Raw genomic sequence first — 13,059 nt, 5'->3', positions numbered from 1 at the left:
AAACATAGCAAGGCCTTGGCATGTCTACCTTTGCTAGAAATAATAACATGTATCTAATGTATCTTCTCCCACACTCCGCATCAATAAAATTATATCTGGAAATGACAGATTGGACATACTACGTTCTAAAAGGGATGTGTATGTTCTCTGAGAGGAATTCTCAATTATCTACAGGTAGTTAATACATTATTTGAAACTTGGTGAGAAATGAAAAATTTCCCAGGACAACTCTGTTGTCTTGAGCAAGACAGTTTTGAGAACTCTTTCACTAGGCAGGAAGGCCTTTCTAAAGGATAGTTCACACAATCAGCGGCTGGAAATCCTATACACATGAGCTCTTTTCAGGGGTTCGCAGAATGCCCACTTTGCAAGTGGATCGAAAGTTCTGCCTCCAGCCTGTCACTCAGCCTCCCAACCCTGCTCTTCACACTTACTGCAGTGTTTGTCTGAAGTGGTGGATGCTGTAAGAGTGATTGTGCCCATTTCCATGATGAGGAGGCCAGGGTGTGATCATGCTTACAGTCTCTCTTCAGATGAACGCTGTGATAAGTATAAAGAGGGGAATCAGATAGATTGGGGGTGGGACTTCCCATCTGCTTGCCCCAATGTGTGTGCAGTGGGTGTTCTGTGAATGCCTGAACAGGGTTATAGTGGCACATCTAGTAGCGCATGGTTTCCCCCCACAATGCTCTGCCACACATATGATGCAATGTATGCCACAAGGCACATCAAACAGATAGATTAAACTATGGATATTAAACCAACCACCTCCATCTTAAAGCAAAAACAAAACCCAGCCAAATTAGTGAGTCTCCTAGATTCTCCAGATATTAAATCACTATTGTCAGTGGCTGACATCCTGACTAACAAAGCACTGGAACAATGGGAGAAGCAATGCTGCTTCTCAAACCTTTAAGTGACTCAGCTACAATAGTGCCTCAGGGGAGGGGGCAAATATTGACAATCTTCCCTTCCCCAGCAAGTACTTGATGCCACCCAAAAATATGTCTCTAGGCATTGGGCAGCACACAGGGACATATTTTTAGTGACACAGAAGGCTTCCAGAGGGAGGGGAGGTCACTGAAATTCATACACACACACACACACACACACACACACACACACACACACACACACGTGCATCAGTGCAGCATTAGTCTGGAGCTCTTCAAAAACACCAGTGGTACACCTATGCTTCTCACATTGCACCAATGTTTCAATACAAAACACATGATGTCATCACACTCTGAGGTCCCCCAGGCCCCACAAATGTCAGCCAACAAAGTGAAGCAGGGGTCGGAAACCCAGATGTTAAACCTCAGATGTTATGACCTTATGTCATAAGTTTTATATGACTTGTCATTACAAGAGAGAATGGATGCGGCAGCACCGGGCTACTCTTTTCCACCCTAGCCTTGCATTTGCCTTCAAGTCCACTTCCCGGCTATAGCTTTGCTGCCAGCTTCATTGTCTGGATTTGACTGTCTCCAGAGATGACAGTGAGAATCTTGCCAGTTCAATCACAAAGTTCAGTCTTTATGATGAACCATGATGGTTCACTACAAATCATAAAGACCATGAGTAACTCTGTCAGTGTTGCAAAGGCCTCCAGGGGAATTGCAACTGGCGAAATACATCTTTGCTCAGGCGTTGCCCAAACAGTACAATGATTACACATACTCTCCAATGCAGAGTGTTGACCTTCCAGGTCTTATGGTTTGATCTGAAGTGGCGACCCTAAGTCGCATTTGTCTTACGGTCCTCGGGAGAAGGAACAAAGTCTCAGGCTGAAAGGGTCAGAATCAAAGGGACAGGCTGTTTTCTGTTTGGCTTGAGAGTTTTTACTCACTCCGACAGTCATATCTACCAGGCTCCAGCTCCCAGGCAGCAGACACAGCCAACCTCTTTCTCTGACCCAACAGATGTAATTTTCTGCCCCTATTTGTCACCACCACATACGGCTCCTACTCCACTCCCTGATATCCCAGACCCAACACTTTAGCTCTCAGCCTCTTCCCTGTGAGGCTCAGGTCTGAGCCTGAAGAAAATGGGATGGGGCTGTAGGTCAGTGGTAGAGCATCTGCTCTGCATGCAGAAGGTCCCAGGCATCTCCAGGTAGGACTGGGAAAGACTCATGTCTGAAACCTTGGAGAAGCTGCTACCAGTCAGTGTAGACATTGCTGAGCTAGATGGACCAATGGTTTGATGCAGTATAAGGCAGCTATCTATCTATATGCCTAAACCTGGCAACCCCAATTACAGAGGTCGGTTTTTCTTTAGAATCCTATCAACTTCTTCCTATGAAAGCATCATAGCAATCAGCCATGGAGAGAGGGCAAGCAGAGTGCATTAATTTTATAGCAAACATATCCCAGGGTCAAATGATACATTAGGAAGGAAGATTGAAATGAGAGCAGCCAAGAATGATAAGATAGAAAGCACTTGCTTATGTATTTCTACCCATCCTTTTGGGATCAGGAAAGTGGAAACATTCGTTATTTCATTAAAGCTGACCTTTGGAGCTCAGACCTTTCTCATTTTCAACCAGAGGATGTGTAGATTTCAAGGGAGCTCAGAGTCTAGTTTCCATCATGAAGGTGCAAACTCTTATCATTGAATGTGCAGTGAAACTTATTTAACTCTGCTATCTGTGTTGCTTCACAGTATTTGCAGAAAAGAAATTTAAAATCTCAGAACTGGAAAATACCAGTGGATTCAATTGTGGTAGAATGTCTTTATTCTGATCTGTGCAAGGGATTACAGGGTGTGTGTTTTTCCCATTCACTTCTTGTAACTGGAATAGCATGTGGATTGCTTCATGGAAACCTACTACCCCTCCTCTAGTTTATCTGCTAGGTGCCAGCCAACTGTATCTTCTGACCTAAAAACCCTTTTCCTCTCTGTATCTCCATTCTGAAAATTGTCAAGGTTAAAGAAGGAAAAATCAACAAATACAGTCTAGAGAAAGAAAACTTGCTCAAAGCAGCTTGCAAGTGGTTTAAAACATAGTTGATTCTCAGGCTCACAATGCTGGGGTTCCTTCACAAGGGCGCTTTCCGGATTAAACCTTACAACAATGTCACTACGGATCTGCTAAGTGTGTTTCCATATTTCCTGTGTGGTGGCACCGCAGTCCTTGCACTGACAACAAGGTGCCATTCACATTTCCGATCCCTTAGTTCAGATTTTATCTTTGCCTTATAGTGCTACAACGTTGCAAGTCCATTGCCGAAAAATAGCTGTATTTCCCCATTATAGGAGTTTGAGATTCTGGGGATTGTTTTCAATACAATCCTGCCAAGCTGAAGCATTTTACCCCTGTTGGAGGGTGTAATCTGCAAAGCACCAAGAAGGCTTAACCCACAGGCAAGGAAAAGTCCTGGTCCCATCAAAAATGATTGTGCAATTACACCCTTCACTGGAGGTTAGCATCACCCATGGGTCTCCCTACTATTATTCTGTATCCCACCCCTAGGCTTTCAAAGAAACACCACACATTGCATTTTAGTTGCTTATCTTTGTGTGGTTGCTTAAAGTTTTAAGCAATATAAATTTTTGTCTAAATGTATGTTTGCTCCGAACTGGAATATTTGGATGCCTCATGCCCCCCATTTATTTTTATTCACTTGCTTTAAAACTGTTGTTTGGTGGTGGCTACAGTGGGTGGTGTTTTCCCCTTTCTTTCCATTTATACCATGCCTTTTTAGGCAGTGGCAGAAACAGTCCTGGAAATGCTAGGCTTCTTCCTGGTGGTTGGCTCTTGGTCCAGAAATGTCACTGGAATAATGCTATATCATGATGTTGCACCATTCTGAGGGGCAGGGAGAAACACTGGGGTAGAGTCAACTGTCATGGAGGATTCTGCCACCCGCTGAAAAAATACCAGCATAAACTGGGAAAAAGAAGACACACAATTATTTTAAGAGAGGGGGAAAGGATATCTGCCACCATCACTAACAGAAGTAGCTGCCTCCCATAAAACATTTGCATACTTGCCTCCTGAAATGCCACTGTTGAGCCTGACTGTTGGATAAGGTGCTGCAAACCTCTCCACTCCCCAGCAGCTTCCATCCCCACCCTTGAACTAACCTGAGGGAGGCGTGGCGGGGGGAGAGAAAACCAGAGAAGGATGTGCTAAGACCCTACAGCCCTACAGCCAGTATTCCCTCTAAAAGGGATTCACAGATGACGTTGATTACAACTCCCAGAATCTCCAGCTGCAATTGCTTTTGCTTGGGGATTCTGAGAGTTGTTGTCAACAACATCAATAACCTGTTCTACGCTGATGACACCACTCTGATAGCTGAGAATGTGGATGATCTGCAAGCTCTAGTAATGAAAGTCAAGGAGCACAGTGAAAAAATGGGACTACGACTAAAGGTAAAGAAGACTAAACTAATGACAACGGGTACAGCAACCAGCCTCAGAATTGACAATGAAGGCATTGAAGTGGTGGATAGCTTCTGCCTTTTAGGATCAATCATCAATAGTAAAGGATCCAGCAGTCAAGAAATATGCCACAGACTAGCAGTTGGTAGGGTTGTAACTAAGGCCTTGGAAAAGATATTTAGATGCCGTGACACGTCTACACCTACAAAGATTAGAATCGTTCAGACAATGATTTTCCCCATGACAATCTATGGATGCGAAAGCTGGACTTTGAAAAAGCAAGATAGAAAAAGTATTGACACTTTTGAACTTTGGTGCTGGAGAAGACTTTTGAGAATACCACGGACAGCCAAGGGAAAAAACATATGAATCATAGAACAAACCAATCCAGAATTTTCACTCGAGGTACAAATGACGAGGCTCAAACTATCATACTTTGGACACATTATGCGAAGACCCAGCTCCCTTGAGAAGTCCATAATTCTGGGGAAAGTTGAGGGAAAGAGAAGACAACCAGCAGCAAGGTGGATGAACTCGATTACAACAGCAATGAATGCACCACTGAGAAACCTTAAAGGCCAGGTTGAAGACAGATCATCCTGGAGAGAATCTATCTATCTGCCTACAGCCACTCTAATTTTTTCTGCCTCAGAATGAAGCCCATTTAAATCAGTGATAGTCATCAGTGCTAGTGGTCTGGATGACCCCTTCTAACTGAGCAAAGAAGAGGCACCTTTTGAAGTGGTGACTCTTTTGCAAGGGGAGAGCAACTGTATCTATCCAACCCCAGCACAGCATCCCTCCAGTGGTTGGTGCTGGGGTCTACCTTGCACTTCATTCTAGGTTGTGAACCCTTTGGGGACAGGGAACCATCTTATGTATTATTTATGCTTCTATCTGAATTGTCATAGTAGTAAACTGGAGTCCTAACTGTAATTAGAACTTGGGTTTAGATGTTTCAGTTCCATGCAACCGGGAATGGCATAGCAGGGGGCAGGACCAGAGGTTCACTATTGCTTCTCCATATGTGATAGGCCATCACTAGGACAGTTTGCCTGAACCAGCCCCTATTGTTATTTCATGAGAACTTCTTGGGGCAGGTGCTGAGGAGGAAGACTGACTGCAAGTGAGTTGAGAACATTCTCAGGGCCCCTAAAGAATTATCAAAATTGTCACCTCCCTCATTTTACTAGTGGAGAACTTCATAGAAAAACTTGAAAGGCAGTTTTGGATCAGCCCAAGGGTTTTTTTGGTCTTTTGTTTTTGCTGTATTCTAGGTGTCACTGGAGAAATGTATACATTAGCTTATAGCTCTATAGCAACACCTGGTGGCAAAACAAAAAGAAGCAGCCCTTGAAAATTGTCTGTCCTTCCTTCCTTCTCTATCGTAGGGAAGGGGAAATCTTCCAAGCTCCATGAGGCCAGATGACACTTATATAGGCAAAAAAGATCTTTGGGGAAAATCACATAAACTACATGAAAGGATCTACAAGTGTTTTTTTTTTTAAGGATGGCTTTATTTTATACCACATAGGATCAAAGCAATGAAAGATGCACACATGAACTAAAGGAAGGAAAATATATCCATGTGGATCTTTAATGGCATAAACTCTCCCAGGGAACCCAAACATCAAAGCTTAATTTCCAGTGTAATCGTTAACGCCTCACTGAAGTGAATGGGCTTTGTCAAGCTATTGGTCACTGGAGCAGTTTCTGTAGCATTCTTAAGGACAGTAAAGGTCGACTCAATGAAAATATCAACCCAGCGTGAGGCAGCTTTCATCTATGATGAAAGGGTACAACAAAGAAAGAAGGCAACTAAGAAGGGACATGAGAGAACTTCATAAAAGTATGCATGGTGCGCAAATGGATAGTGAGAAGTTCTTCTCCCTCTCTCATAACACCAGAACTAGGGATCATCCAATGAAACTGATTTGCAGAAGCTTTAGAGTGAACAAAAGGAAGTATTTCTCCACACATTGCATAACTCATTTGTGGAACTGTCCGCCACAAGATGTGCTGAGAGCTCCATTCATCAAATGCATGGAGGATACATCTATAAACAGCTACTAGTCATGACATATTTATGCAAATTCCAGGTTTAAAGATGCCATGCCTCTCAATACTAGTTGTTAGGGTACCAACAGCAGGAGAACACTATGGTTTTCACACTTGGCTTGTGAAATTCCTAGAGGCATCTAGTTAGCCACTGTGGGAAACAGGTAGGGATGTACATGAATCAATTTTTTTGTTTTGATTTGTACCCAAATCAAAACACCACCAATTTGTTTCGGGTCAGAATCTGACCGCCCTGCCCCCCATCACCCCAGGTTCGATTTGTACCCGAATTTTACAAATCTGAATCCAAATCGATTTGGATCCAAAAAAGGGTTCCGGGGCCAAATGGGGGGGGGGGTAGTTGCCAATGGGTGAAAGCTACCAACCAAATTTCAAAAAAATTGGGCAAAGGGGTGATTTTAAAAGAATGTTTACAATTTACATATCTTTAAGCTTTTCCTCCATAGGGAATAATGGGGATTTCAGCAGCCCCATAACTCCACTTGGGGAATGAAAATGAATCCACTCTCATTTGCTACCAGAGAATCTACTCTCAGAACACCTCAGAAACAACAAAACCCAGTACCCCATGGGCTTGTGGGTATGGGGGTGGCTGGCACCCTATGTGCACTATACTACCACTCGCTCTGGGCCACCCCAGTGCCCCCCAAGTGCAGTTATGGGGCTACTGAAATCTCCATTATTCCCTATGGGGGGAAAGCTTAAAGACACACAAACTTCACAAATTCTTTTAAAAGCACCCCTTTCACCAATTCCTTTGAAATTGGGATGGAAGCAGGCACCCATTAGGGCACTACCGCCCGACCCACTCTTCTGCCCCAAAGGCACACAAACTTTAGAAATTCTTTAAAAATCAACCCTTTACCCAATCACTCTGAAACTGTGATGGTAGCAGGCACCCATTGGGGTACTACCACCCAATCCACTGTGGCACTCCTAGGAGGCACCCACAGGCAGAAATGGGCACTGTCTGTCCCCATTGTCCTGTAGGGTGGATGCAGCACACATCAACAAAGAACAAGGTTTCCAAAGGTCACACACATCCACTGTGTGCCACCATCCCCCACACAGAAATGCAACTGATCTACACACAACAGTGTGAAACAAAAAAAAAAATGAAATGCACTGCCCTATGCATCCCCTCCCAATGCAGGGAAACAGCAGCAGCCAGCAACAAGCAAGCAAGCAAGTGTGATATCACAGATGCAGCAGACTAGGGCCAACAACAGCATCAAATGTGCCCTGCCCTCCCTCCCCCAAGCATTTTTCATCCACAAGCAACAGACACAGCCAGCTACATTTGTGGCATCCAACCATAAAAGCAGGTTAAGTAAGGAAGGGTGCAAAACAACATTCTGCCAGTGGAACAACGAGGTTTGCCCCCCCTCCCATCTACACAAGTAGAAGAGTGATGATGACAACAATGGCACACAATTTTTTGGTGCTTTTTTTTTTTTTTTGACATTTCTGCAACAGATCGGAGCCTGTGGCACCAGCACAACCTACGCAAGCAATCTAGTTTGAATAAAAACAAACTAGCTAGAAGTCACAATATGACCCAATCTTCATTGCAAAGAAGTTGGGAGAGGGAGAGGGAGAGAGAGAACCTGTCCTGTGGCCATCCATGAGGTCCCCAAAATATAGGCACAACAACAAACCATCCAAGGCATTTGAATTGCACATAATATATATACTGCTAGATTTGAGATTATGTAGGGGGGGAAGTATAGTATACTGTACCTGTATGTGTTTGCTCTGCGAAAGAGTTAGTGGGTTAAGGATTAATTTTTGCCACGGCCTCAGAATGCTGCAGTTGGGGGTGGGGGGGAAATGGGCACAGGGAGGAGGCTGGAGTCTGTGTCTTCCTGCCCACTCAGAACCTGTGGGCTTCTGGGCAGAGAATATTAATACTGATATATTATTGATTGATTTGATTTGATTTGATTTGATTTGTATACCGCCCTTCCAAAATGGCTCAGGGCAGTTTCCAATTAAAAACAAACCACTAAAACAATAAAGAGCTAAAACAGAAACTAAAAACAATATAACAACAATTAACAATTTAAAAACATTTTAAAACAAGAATTAAACAATTGCAGTAATTAAAACCCCTGAAATTGGGTTAAAATATTAAAACCGATTTTAAAACCCTGGAAAGCCAGGCCAAACAAATACGTTTTAAGGGCTCTCCTGAAGGCTAATAGAGAATTCAAATTACGGATTTCCGCAGGGAGCGCATTCCACAGCCCCAGAGCAGCTATAGAGAAGGCCCACCTATATTATGGGCACAGAGGGCTGGAGGACAGGCTTCTGTTTTTTTTTTTAAATGCCCCCCAGCCCCCCGTGCAATCTTTGGAATGGGAAAAAAGACAATTTTTTTTTAAAATCACTAGGCTATGGTACCCTTCTAACCACCTACCAGTACTAGCTAACAGGGATCCCTCCCACACAGAATCCCTGTTTAAACTTCTTCTAAACTATTCAACTTTTTGAATTCAATTGCAACCCCAAACCTCCATCCAAACAGGGGGGAAAAACCCCAAGAACACACAATTCCAGAGACATACGTGTGTGTGTGTGTGTGTGTGTGTGTGTGTGTGTGTGTGTGTGTCTTAAAATGGGTACTTACTCAGTCTAGGGCTTCACCCACATTGTATGTCCAGTTGTCCACTTCTGTGGTATGGTCACTGAATCTATTCTTTCTTCTTCAAGCTCCTTCTCCTTCTTCAGATGGAGGGGGGGCTGGGGCAAAAGCCTGGAAAATCTGGCAGGGAGTGGCTGGCCAGGTGGCTAGTGTCCACAGGGGCTGAGGCTAGTGGCTGCCACAGACACAGAGGTGAGTGATTCTTTCAGCAGCAGGAAGGGGGTGAAAAAAAGAATTCTCTTCTCAGGAACAAAAAACCAATGCAGCAGACAATCCATTCCCAGGCTGGCATGCAGTAGCCAGCATGGGCAGGCAGTCCGGGTGGCAAGGTAGGCTGGGCTCAGGCTGGCAAGGCAGAAGGCAATAGGTAATGGCATGGCAAAGCAAAGCAAAGCAAAGCTCTCTCTCTCTCTCTCTCTCTTCTCCCACGAGGCAGAAAGGCAGAATGGTGGCTGCTGCCTCTATAAATATCATTGAAAATCCCTCCTTTAACTCCCCCCCACCCTTGCCCCTTCTTCGACCCTTCCCCTGGCCAATGTGGGGTCAGTCAGGAGTGGCAAGAGCCAAAAGAGCCAATCTGGAACCAGGAGGGAATCGTCACCAGATCAGCCCATGCTTTCATTCACTGATCTGAAGCTTGGAAGGGCAGGAAATTCAAATAGATGTCAAACACAAAATGGAAACTACATGGAGATCTCCATAAAATGGAGATCTGAAACAACAAAGCATTTGGCTCCGAAATTCGGGCAATTTGTTTTGGAGCTGAATCTTTCGGGACTTGCAGAGGGATGATTTGTTTTGTGCACAAATCGCCTGAAACAGGCAGATTTGGGTACAGATCATTCTGTACATGAAACGTATGCTGGACTTGATAGGCCTTTGGTCTAATCCAGCAAGGCTATACTTATAACTGATTTACAAATAATATCAATACTGTGAAATAGGGAATTTCTGCAGGAATTAAACACTTAATTAGGCTGTTCACATGAGCAGCCCTTCCCAGGCTTGGATAGGCCTACCTGGGTAGGGCTGCTTGTATGAAGCACCGGGATCGGGGCCAATCCTGGCACTGCCTCCCCGGGTAGTCCGAGTTTTTTACTCGGGCTTTTAACTGGGCAAAAGTGTACAAGCATGCCATTTTACCCAGGTCCGAGGTCATATGTCTGCTTGGGCTGCAGGCAGAGCCAGGCGCCTAGAGCACCCAGACACAGAGCCAGACACCAAGAGCACCCAGCTTGAGGGGAAATCCCTCAAAGCACAGTACTCTTCATACAGTGTAGTAAGGCAGGCTTTCCCAACCTGCGGCCCTCCAGATGTTGTTGAACTCCAACTCCCAGCTACCCAGCCACAATAAATTGTGACTAGAGATGCTGGGAGTTGTAGTTCAGCAACATCTGGAGGGCCACAGGTTGGGGAAGCCTGTATTAAGGGATATCTGGAGGCTGGGTTTCATTTTCCCAGCATGCAGAGATCCGTGCTGCTTGGAGCAGCGCAGATCATGTGGGTGCACAAGCCACATGCCCCAAAGCAGTGTGGTGATTGTCTGGGGGGGGGAGGTAGTTTCAACCCTCTTCCCCCCCCCCACACACACACCTGCCCTCCCCATCCCAGAAACGGTCATGTGAATGGCCTCAATAAATATTCTCACCACAGACATCACAACAGAAAAGAAATTACATTTTCTTGAGATTTTAATGATGTTCTGTTCCAAGCCTAAACAGCAGCCTTTATTTGGCTATTACAGCTTAAGCTGTTTCTGAACAATAGCCTGGGAGGCTGTTCACACTGCAGCCCTACAGTGACATCTACAGCATGGAAAAATGCAGTCTAGGGGGGAAACCCAAATTTGTCCTGCTTGAGAATCAGCAGCAATGACGAGGAGGTTGCTAATGAACTGATAGGTTGCATCAAGATAAGGAAAAAAGAAACTAATTTCTTTACCTGGATTACAAATGCAACCAGCAAGCAGTTTTACATTGTCAGTGAAGTACGTAGCTCTGTGAATAGTTGTTCACCACTATATTTCCTCTATAGCCCTCTCTCTCCTCTCTTTCATATAGCCTGTGGGAAAGATTCAGCAGCATCCATGAGGTGCTGGATTTGTGTGGTCCCTCTGACTGCTCAAGTGGCTCCAGTCCACAGTAGGTTCTATCTCAATGAATCCATTAGTGGCATAAGTCTGCTTTTTGTGTTTGTTGTGTTTTTAACACAGCTAACAGGAGAATTTGATGTTTACTTCTCAAATTGCTGGGTGGGGTGGTGGGGTTAGGGAGAAATGTTTGTGAGGAAACCCTTCTGTCCACATTTTAGCTTCTTTTGTCACAGCTGTTCACAGTTTTTGTTTCCCCAACCTGCTATGGATGCTGAATGCGGGAGAGTGGGGTGGAGGGGTGGGGAGGAACATATCTCTGTTGTTCAGGAAGCAAGGCTGACATAGGACCGGTTCAAAAGATACTGGTCGCAGTGCAGAAGGGAAAAGAGGAAGGGACCACACCGAACACTCACCTAAGGATATCCTCCATGATTGTTCCAATGCCCTCTTGATTTATCTCTCTTGATCTTGATTGTGTGTAAGCAGGCACTCCAAATACTTGTTTAAGCACGTGCTTGTAAGCTATTCAGATCAACAGCCTCTACATACAATCAAGGGACACACTGGGAGCGTGTCAGGACATCTGTGGAGGATGTCCTAATGGGCATGGTCTCAGTGTGCCCGCTTCCTCTTCATGTGTGCTGCAGCCAGTATCATTTGGACTGGACCCTAGAGTTTGCACTTTCATTGGTCACCAGTGCTATGTGAGAAAACTTTCATGCCCATCCAGCTATGCATAGTTACACATGACCAGTTGGGGCAGAATGTGGATGGAGATGCACTTGAGGATTGTATCCCCATCAATTTCTGCCCTCGCTAATCAAATGATGAGGGGATGTGAATCCATTTGCCCTGGCAACAAACACCTGTTATCCCATTCTTCCAGCACCCATCCCCAGAAGGACAATTTTGATAAGTTTTTTTATCAAAGGATGTGGAAAAATCACTAAAAAGCGGGGGCACACTTCTTGGAGAAATAGAAAATGTTTGTGAAACATTGGGCCAGCAGCACTAGTGATGATCCAGTGCCATTTCATCTGAGAGAAAAAGATGGGAGGGGGAGATAAGCTGGTTTAAAGATGGGAGGGGGAGATAAGCGTATTTCCCCCTCCTCGCTTTTTTCCCTCTTGGGGACAATGCTTAGAGTTCCCCCAGGCAATCACAAGCCAGAACAGCTTTACTGCTACCTATTCTTATCCAATCAAGCAATACAGGAGGCTACAAGAGTGGAGAGGAGGGGCTGAAGGTATTGGGAGCTTGTGTAGAGGTGTTATTCATATGAGCAGCCCCCTCACACAATAAAGGGATGTGTTGAGAGTGTGTGGGGATGTCATTCACTGACGTTAAGCAACCATGCTCAACGTCATACTCTGTCCTTATCCCATGTACCAGCTGGTGTATCATCCAAACCAGCCCTCTTTTCCCTGCATTCTGTCATCCTCTGGTCTAACCAAGAAAGAGAACCCAGGATAGGGTTATGCAGATAGAAGCAGACTTGAGTCTCAGAGATTGGGCTTACCAGGGAAAGACTATAGGCTAATTCACACAATGAGAAACAGAGTAGGTCAAGCATCCTGTCCAAGTTTGGGAGCTGTGTGTGCTCCCATTTCCTGATCATGTGCTAATAAAATAACAAGATAGGAGGTGTGGGTGGTGGTGATTGTCTGCTAGCTTCCTGCTCGATAGAAAGGCCTTTCCTCCTACCAGATTCAGCCACTGGGTACAGCTGCTGGGTAGGATGGAGCTCTCCTACCAATGGGAGCTTCACACATAGCCACATCCCCCACCTCCTACCTTGCTTTTCGTTACTAGCATGTGACCAGAAAAATGGGAGCTCACATCGCTCCCAAACTTG

The sequence above is a fragment of the Hemicordylus capensis genome, chromosome 4, assembly GCF_027244095.1.
Source record: "Hemicordylus capensis ecotype Gifberg chromosome 4, rHemCap1.1.pri, whole genome shotgun sequence".
Classification (NCBI taxonomy): Eukaryota; Metazoa; Chordata; class Lepidosauria; order Squamata; family Cordylidae; genus Hemicordylus; species Hemicordylus capensis.
The sequence above is the reverse complement of the archived record's forward strand: the minus strand, read 5'-3'. Positions refer to the sequence as shown.